This window comes from Amphibalanus amphitrite, unplaced genomic scaffold (assembly GCF_019059575.1).
Source record: "Amphibalanus amphitrite isolate SeventyFive unplaced genomic scaffold, NRLGWU_Aamphi_draft 000924F_arrow, whole genome shotgun sequence".
Taxonomy (NCBI): Eukaryota; Metazoa; Arthropoda; class Thecostraca; order Balanomorpha; family Balanidae; genus Amphibalanus; species Amphibalanus amphitrite.
Genome location: NW_024882418.1, coordinates 188,500 through 197,686, shown reverse-complemented (window position 1 = coordinate 197,686; position 9,187 = coordinate 188,500). Strand labels below are relative to the sequence as shown.

The 9,187-nt window shown below is 47.9% G+C and overlaps 1 long non-coding RNA gene across 3 annotated transcripts; it reads right to left on the bottom strand.

The window, feature by feature from the left end:
* Positions 1-1,722: 1,722 nt before the first annotated feature.
* On the bottom strand, positions 1,723-5,610 carry LOC122368109. 3 transcript variants are annotated; one of them, XR_006254185.1, is made up of 3 exons: positions 5,596-5,610; positions 3,049-3,184; positions 1,723-2,482 (listed from the first exon to the last, which is right to left on the bottom strand). It is a non-coding gene; the product is annotated as an uncharacterized LOC122368109 (long non-coding RNA). The 3 variants fall into 3 exon arrangements; XR_006254184.1 differs by lacking the exon at positions 5,596-5,610 and adding an exon at positions 5,029-5,414; XR_006254183.1 differs by lacking the exon at positions 5,596-5,610 and adding an exon at positions 5,176-5,413.
* Positions 5,611-9,187: the final 3,577 nt, after the last annotated feature.

Sequence of the window (9,187 nt, the reverse complement as noted above, 5' to 3'; positions counted from 1 at the left end):
TTCCCAGGCGCTAGGTGACAGCTGCGCAGCGGCCGGTAGTAGCGTAAGCCCGAACCTTCGTGACACGACCCCAGGGGGGGAGGGAGGGGAGCGGGCGGGGCAGCGCGTGTAGGGAGGGGTGCTCCAGCAAGCTGGCAGTTGTCGCGGCCAAAGATCAAGGGGTCACACACCAAGCGGACGGACGCTGATGTGGGTTCGTGGGGATCATGAACTTGTGTGTGGTAGGTGCGTCTTGTGATGCACGGGTGATACGCCAGGTCTAAGCCAAAGGATTCCGGGGAGAGCTGAAGAAAACACCTGGTCAACTACGGCGAATAATAGTGCTGAAAAATGGAAAGTATGGGTCAATGCAAGCCTTCATGACTATAAACAACTTTCTGAGGACGCAAAGGCCAGCATTGAATAACGATATCCGGATCGAAATTAGCAATGATTTATAATTAAATGCCGAACTATAATAGCGCTGCAAAACCCTCCTAGTAAATTGTCAAGTCGGATTATACCCACTTGAATTAAACTATCCTAAATAAAATTGTTAATTAACTTTCTAACACTGACGTTCTTTATCATACGATAAGCATGAAGATTCAGCATCTTCCGCGTTCAAACAATCACCTGTAAGGCTAGAACATTAATGGCCAGGTAAAAACATGGTCGGGATTTGATTAACCGGATTATAAGTCGATTTTTTTAGTCGGGATTTGATAAGTCGGATTTTTTTACGCCAACCGCAAGTCAGGTCACTGATCTATGACGTCATAAATGAGCAGTCCTAAAATGAACTGTGTGAAACTGTCCTAAACTGTCCTCAACATTTTAGGACTGTGTGCACACTCCTAAAATGTTCCAACTTCGCAACACCCTCAGTGCAGAGCTTTCATCAGGGAGACACCGGTTGGTCACGTGACTCGGAAACAAAAATCAGCTGATAGAGTGGCGGAATCGCCGTAATCAAACACGAATAATCCCGGACGATAGAGCGGCAGTATAGGAGTTTTCTTCACAACAGGCAAACATTGCAATGTTTTATCATTTTATGATCAAGAAACGTTCATAAACCATATATTTCTTCGATGATTACTGCCGCAACCGATGCGCACATATCGTAGCCAGCGCATAAAGCTGTGCTTTGCGATATTAAATGTAAAGAAAAACATTCTATATCTTGCTTCAACCTTCTACTTACGCTTTTATAATTACGACAGCGACACCATACGGCCTATCGACGCTATGCAACTCCATGGAGTGTCCGGCCGCACTCTTCCGAGTGTGCCGAGATCAGAGGCGGACCATCCGCGGCACGTCCAGCTGCACTGCCCGGTCGCTGGGAGGGCGACACCTAGCGCCGCTCTGGACGCTCGCTTCCGCGCACAACTAAGCTACCTGGCTACGACTGTGGGAGGGGAGGAGCCAGGAGGAAAACCAATAACAGTCTGATGAGCCAATGGAGTCTGCGTCTGCGTGCCGCGGCAATCAGCGCCCTTCCGCGCGCAGACGGGAGCTAGAGCTATTCATCTCGTTTCCTGTTTTCGCTGGTCCGCCAGTCACCAGCACCGTTCCGTACCCTCGATCGTAGCCATTCAGCCGTGTTGCCCTATACAACAACAGTCAGCAGCCTCGGATCGCGCCAGTCGGCCGCCAGAGAATCTATATTATCTATTTGCCGTACAGCATTGCAAGCGTTACAGTGTTTGCAGCCGGGTGTAATCAGTAGTTGACACATTTTATGTTTTGTATCACAAAATTTAAAAATTCATTGAAATATATTCACTTTAATTTGCATACAGCTTTTGATTCTTGACGCGGATTGTTAGCCCTTGCTACATCAAACAGCCAACGTCCATATTTCTGTTTCCAGAGCTGCAGTGCTGGACACCGAAAGTACATTATGTTCTAATAATTCAATCCAAAGGTACATAGATTTCACGACAAACTTCTAGGTTCCAGAGCAAGTATTTTCTCGCCAGAAGCGCGCGATTGATTGCAGCTGGCGCGCTCACGATAACTAATATCGCGCTCGCCAGAACCTGCCGGTTACAGCCACTCACACCTTACTAATCCAACCTCCGTCCCATTTATCATTTATTAGCATATCGAGACAGAATGAGACTACGACATAATCGTCAAATTACATAACACAAATTGCGGGACGTCATCGGAGAGCCCGTTAAAATACCAAACCCCAATCTCGGCCAACACCGTTGGGACGGGCGGGGGGGGGGGGGGCGGGAAGGGCTTGAAGCTGGGGGACGTATCGGCGTATCCTTCATAGACACGGGTGTTTCGCAACGCTGGAGCGTCGAGCCGAATTCGTCTCAATCGCCGCACTAACACAGCAGCGCTGCGTAGCGCGCTGCAGTACGCTGCCGTGAAACAGGGCCCAGGAGTCGGATGGTCTCGGCGGCGGCGGCAGCGGTGACGGCGCTTGTCACCGTGGAGCCCTTGAACGACGCCGTCAGCTCGAGCACCGGCGACTAGTGACCTGTAACAGAGCGAGTCGCGTCACGTCACGTCGTCACCTTTCAGTCGCGACGGCCGTTATATAAACAGTTACTGAGAACATCACGTACCAGCCACGGCGACCGTCACATTACAGTCGCGGTGATCGTCACACAGCAGTCACGGCGACCGTCACAGGTCACGACGGTCATCAAATACCAGCCACGGCGAGTATGACTCATAGTCACAACGTCTTCTGTCGCACACTCAGTCATAATTACAGTACATTAGCCTGTGCATAAACATCTCATCCAAGAAGTCCAAGCCCGATTATTACCCGCGTAGGGCTGCGGTTTGGTGGCGTGCGGCGACCGGCCCGACGGTTCAACGCCGGTGCTTACAGCGGGTCGATCCTGACTAGTTCAACTGGCAGCTCACCGACACGGACTGGACACCAGTGTTAAAGCAGCAGAGACCTATGGAGAAGTGGGAGAAATTTCGCAGGATTTTCCTATCACAACTCGACACAGTGGCCCAGGCGTCCACAACTCGACAAAGTGGTGACCAAGGCGCAGCTGCGCCCCCCCCCCCGTTCGCACAATTACTGACCTGGAGATAATGTGATGGTTTCTGGACAATGTGGCTTGATACTGGCCACCACACTCTGCAACTTCCTGCCAGGTGACGTCCTTCAGCTGGATCGAACCGCTGTCTTCAGAAGTCAGAACCGCCGACAGCAACGAGCCTGTTGAAAGATAACATGCTCAGAACTAAAAAACCACAAAGTATACAATGGAAACGACTAAGCTGGCCACAGGCACGGTACACAACGGCGGTCTTTTATGCTCAGGAAGTTCCATCGCCACAAAAGATTGCAAATGGCTATGTTATAAAAAAACTCAGATATCACATATCTAGTCTGATAATGGATACCTGGCCGCACGTCATGTGGATGGCAGCATGGCTTGAGCTGTGTGCTTTGGCATTTCCATGGTGACATTGGGCCCCATGCATGGCGCTGGTGTTTCGTCTGCATGTGCATGTCTGCATCTACTGATCTGGGGTCCAGTTTCCAAGATCTCTTGAGCGTGCTGGGCTGCTAAGTTAATAGATATATTACACTACGCATTCGCGATGGTCTACAGTGATAAAATTGTGGTAAATGGATTTTCTCCTCAGTCCTCTTCTTTTATTCCAACCCTTATTTCTCACTGCCGTTTGGCTGAGGCACCTTGAGGCTTGATGCAGAACGAGAATGCCCATGCCGTGTGGCACACCTTTGATGAGCGTCTGTCCCAGCCAGCATCTGTTAGCAGTGGCTAGGTGGCTGTGCATTAGCAGACCCCTCTGTCAAGCTGACTTGGCTCAGAAACTAGCAGGAGGTTGAGTGTGCATCCTACGATGGGTAGCTGCTCATCTATGTGGCTCTGTGACACAGGATCAGATCAGCCTGGGAGAGAAGAAAGCCAGTCAAGGCAGTAATGGGATGTTGCCAGACTGGCAAAATAGAAAGTACTATGCCACAAGATACAAAATCAATTTAAAGTTTTGTTGGGTTGGGCACTTTCAAGTTTTGGCCCAAAAAGACTAGAGTTGGAGGAATGATAGGAATTAGGGGGAGCTATTGGTATAGGCAAGCACCCTGGTACAAGTCATTGGGGCTGAGCCCATCCAGTGGACAGGGCACCCAGCCCCTGACACTGCACCTGGCTCCGTGTATGCTCCTACTAGGGGAGCTTCCCACATGGGATGAAAGTGTCTGCCCAGCCCAGAACAGGGGGTTGAGGCATAGAGACTAGAGAGGGATTTCTGGTATTCATATAGCAGGCATCTCACATGCTGCCACCCATTTGTGAAGTCGCTAGACTCTTCAGTTCTTGAGACATTTACATAAAATTCGCTTTTAAATCTAATCAAATACCTATCTAGTCTAAGAGAACAAAACATTATCTAACCTGACCTAACCTTACCTACTAAACTAACAACTTACGGTTTATGGTAAAGCTGGCGTCACTGTCAGTTGGTAGGGTGTAGGGTATAGGTTAGTATGTTAATAGCCAATAGGTAAGGTTAGGTAAGGTAAGATTGTAAGATTTTTAAATTTCAGCTTCCTTTTATCTACACAATTACTGGCTAGCGCTGAAGGTGACTCCAGCTTTATTGACACCCCATTAAGTCCGTCACCAGGGTGGTGTTTCACCGGTGATAGCAGCACGCTGCTATTCTGCTGACGTCACACTTGTGGTTGTGTTGGAGCAATGTGAATGGGGCTTGTTAGTTGTTGATGTCTCCATGGAAACCTAATTTGACACATGTAATAGCAGCGTGCTGCTATCACTATCACCGGTGAAACACCACCCAGGCCAAACTCGCACCACGCTACACTAAATCTGCTCTGCACCAAGCCAAATCCGCAACGCACCAAACCCACGCCAGCTGAACAACCCCACGATGACATCTCGTCGAAATTGCCATGCTTCGTCAACTGGCCGTTGGGGTAGAGCAGACTACATACTTGGTAGGATAATTACCACAACTACAAGACAAATCAATCAAAACATCAACTACCTTTGGCCTTAGCCTAGTTACCTTTTACCTATTTTGATTTGAATCTCAACTGAACCACAGAATTCAGAAAAGGATCTAAAACACAAAATCACCCAGCCTGGTGCTCGCACAGGCAAAATCTCAGGAAAAAAATAAGTTTTAAAAACAAGGTACCAAACCAACACCTACCTTCCATTATTTATAGTCACAGTGCCTTCCATCTTTACCTTACAAAATCAAATCAAATAACAGACCCCATTATAGAGTTCAGTGTAACAGACAAAACAAATAACAACCGATGACAAAATACAAATTAAAACAAAGGTGTTCTCCATCAGCAAACGAAATGCCGTTCAACCAATCGAATGCAAAGACATGCGTCTGCTAGCGACAGAGGTATATTAGCAGCATTTACAGAACAGTGGACAAATCACAACTGAGGGTGGTCTGCGGTTTTCAATACCGAAATTCGTAAATTTCCCAAGTTCATCTTGTTTTATAACTCATATCAAAAGATAGAGAATTCTTTTATGTTAATTATTCAGATTGAACCAGACACCGACATTGTCTTGTTTTTTAGTAATATTCCATTAATTGTCATAGTGTTACCTTCAGCAGAATTGAAGATCATTCATTCTAGACCAAAAAAATATACCTTACATCTTCGAAACTGCAATGAGATATGCTGACTTTTAAAGAAAATTGAATTCTCATTTTGATAGAGACGTTTTAAGAGCATATGCCTAACAAGTTTACCAAATAGACATGTTTTTGTTCAGGAGTAATCGGTTCCAAAAAATATAAGTTCGAGATTCATAAATACATTTTGTGAGAAAATTGGTTCCTGGCTGCAGATAATCGCGAGTACAATAAGGGCATAACGCAAAGCACACCTCACGGAACAGAGAAACAAAAGACAGTGACAGAAGGGCAGACGAACGCTTGTTCTCTCCTTCTCTCTCCTTCTCTTTCTCTCTCTCTCTCTCTCTCTCTCTCTCTCTCTCTCTCTCTCTCTCTCTCTCTCTCTCTCTCTCTCTCTCTCTCTCTCTCTCTCTCTCTCTCTCTCTCTCTCTCTCTCTCTGCAGAAGAGCAGTGCCTCTCCCCAGGGGCATCTCCATAACTACGCATTTCCAGAGTTCCATGACCCATGGCCTCAAGAAGCGAGCGGCGCGGACCAGCGCGGACGCTGCGAGGTCATTGTGCGTTTCAGCGCGTCGAGGAGATGGCGTGCCCACGCATTTACATAACCTTAGGAAGTAAAGGTACACCTGGTGTGGTTTCATCGCTGTATTATCTGCACACGCACTAGGTAGCTTTTGGATATACAGCTTGAAAGAAAGAGCAGTTGAAAAAGTATGATCAACTTTCGTATCTATCCTACCCCATTTCATCAACAGGTCCCAGGGAGGGGAAAAGGTGACTATGCTTGTGTTCACAGCTGTTGGCTCCGGTGCACATATCCTGCTATCAACAGGTGATGGCCGATCAGAATCAGCTGCAACATCGGTGCCAGATAACGAGCGGCAGCCCGCGGTTGCGGGAGGGTCGTACACTGCTCAGCTCTGACCCTGAGCGCGCGCTGTCAGTACTTCGGCTGGAATGGAGCGGACAGACCATGGACAGTGCATGATCTACATGCAAAGCAGCAATGCCGGCTCTTAGGTGCGACCGATTTCTTATCAACTCAACTCGTATCTTCTGCACACCTACTTCTGCACAAGTATGAACTGAGAGACAAACCGAACGACCGAGGTGTTGCTTTCGCGGTCATCGAGGGAATGTGAGATGAAGGTACCCCGTCTAACGATTAATTATGCGAACCGTGAAATGGCGATATCCTGTTATTGGAACAGTGTAACAAAAATATTCCAGATAGGCAGTCGCGCAGTGGATAGACAGTCGGAAATAGGGACAGCTGGCGCAATGCATCGGTACTTTTGCAGCAACAAGACATCGAGTGAGTTTCGCGTTATCAACATCAGGAAGGGTGTTGAGGAATACACATTTAGAAGGTACATGGTTATGTCCGAGCGATAATTACGGCGTGGCTGTTCAGATACGCGACACACAAAGCACGGCACACTGATTGGAGTGATGGTGCAATGACCTGAATGTTACGCAGCGACATGTTATTTTGACATGCTTGCGGCAATAGCGGTGACGGTATTTAGATATGCAATTGCAGGTGGCGGCATGTGTAGTTTAAACGTTGTGGGTAGTATGAACACCGGTACAGATTGTTGTGCATTGTTCGATACTCGATAGGGAGCGGATAATGATGCTACATTGCACCATGGTGGTGGTAGATTAGAATATTGCGATATGACAATTGGTAAGATATGTGAATGCTTTATATAAATACCATGGCGCCGATCGCCGGCCGCGCCAGCCCCGAGACGGCACGGGCTAGAGACGGGCGCGGCCCTGTGCGGTGAATGTGCGAAGGTATAAATAGGCGCGTTTGAGACCTTCGGGCCCTCTCGCTCTCTCGGGCTCTTGCTCTCTGGTTCGCGCGCGGGCAGTGGTGGTCCCGACGCCGCCCGTGGTGGTCGCCTTGTGCGTCTGGTCTACAAACATGTAAGTTCTTGGGCCTTATCTCCTGCCCAGTCGGACGTCTCTAACCGGACTCTTGCCAAGCCCTATCCACGACACTGGTTCCGACCGGCGGAGTGAAAGGGCTAGAGCCTGACTTCGGTTGAGTCTCTGCTGCGGTCGGAGATATGTCTCAGGCACAGACACACACATTAGTCACACTGGCGTAGGTAACAACATTTCAGGATGGCCGCGGTACTGTGGGCAGTTTTTAAGTTCGATTGATTGGTCTATGCCTTTTTGAGACACCGTGTTTCGGGACTCGACTCAGTCCATTTCGGCACGTTTGGCTGCTATGAGTCAGTTCCACCTCTTTGGCAATATTATTTCGGTGTCATGATTTCGGCTTGATCATTGTTTCGACTTTCATTGAATGTTTCGGCACTTTGGCTATATTTACCTGAACAGTGCACGGTTACCGTGACATTGCTCGTTTTCTGGCTCTTTTTGTTTGAATTGTTCGCTTTTATTTATTTCGGCCTTTTCAATTACAATACATATTTAATATGTATACCTTCTACGTTCTTTCTCGAGGTCGGAAATGACGGTGGAAACGCTGGCAATATGATGATTCGGACACGAACGGGTTTGTGGGATACATGGTTTTTGGTCGATCAGAATACCCCTAGACAACGGCTAAAGGATTGTTGAGTGTTAAGACGATACCCCTAGACAACGATGAGTAGGATTGTGCAGATGACACAGATTAGAATACCCCTAGACACACGAGGAATATTAGCAGAAGTTACCACAACAGCCAGTAGGCGGGCATGAATCCATCCTCACACCCATCCTTTACCCACTCTACATCCTCATCCTTCTCCCAGTCATCCTTATCCATATCCCCATCCCAAACACCACTTATAAATTCACACTGGTGGCTCTGGTCCGGGATGTGATCTTAATCAGTTCGATTAAGAGACCTGGAGATGGGGCATCTCCTTGGCCCTACTGGCTTTTGGTTGTTTAATAGCCTTGTTTATTATTTTGTTTATGGTCATTGCTTCCGGCTCCGAACTGTAATCACATTCAGTCTGGGCTCGGCCATCAGTGAAAGTGATTGAGGACGGTAGGTGCAAAACACGCACAAACAAATTCTGAGGGTCGGTTAGTGTTCACAGTACCGCGAGCCATGTTATGGTTGAAATTGAAAGTTACGGATACGAAATGGACACAATCATTACACACAGACAACGGGACTGGGAAGGTGCGCGGAGGGCGTTGACCTCTTCGTGCGGCAAGGGTTATAAACACCTGTAGCCATGGGTATTCGGTGCCTTCATTACCAGAAGGTATTCTTCGGTCATGGTGAAAATTTGCATTTTGATCAGCTCGATCACGAAGCCTGGATATGTTCCTGCGTCAGCATGCGGTTAGGAGGTTGTGTGTGCCGGGGGTTGCATCTTGATCTGCTCGATCAAGAGACCTGAGCGTGGTCCGGTGCCGACAGGTTGTTAAAAAGTTGTGTGCGTGCTGAGATTTGCATCTCGATCTGCTTGAGCTGGAGATCTGGAGGTGTTCCGGATTCGTAATGATGTAAGGAAGTTGTGTGGTTGGCTTCTGATTGGGTAGTGTGGTTGGCTTCTGATTGGGTATTTTCATTACAACG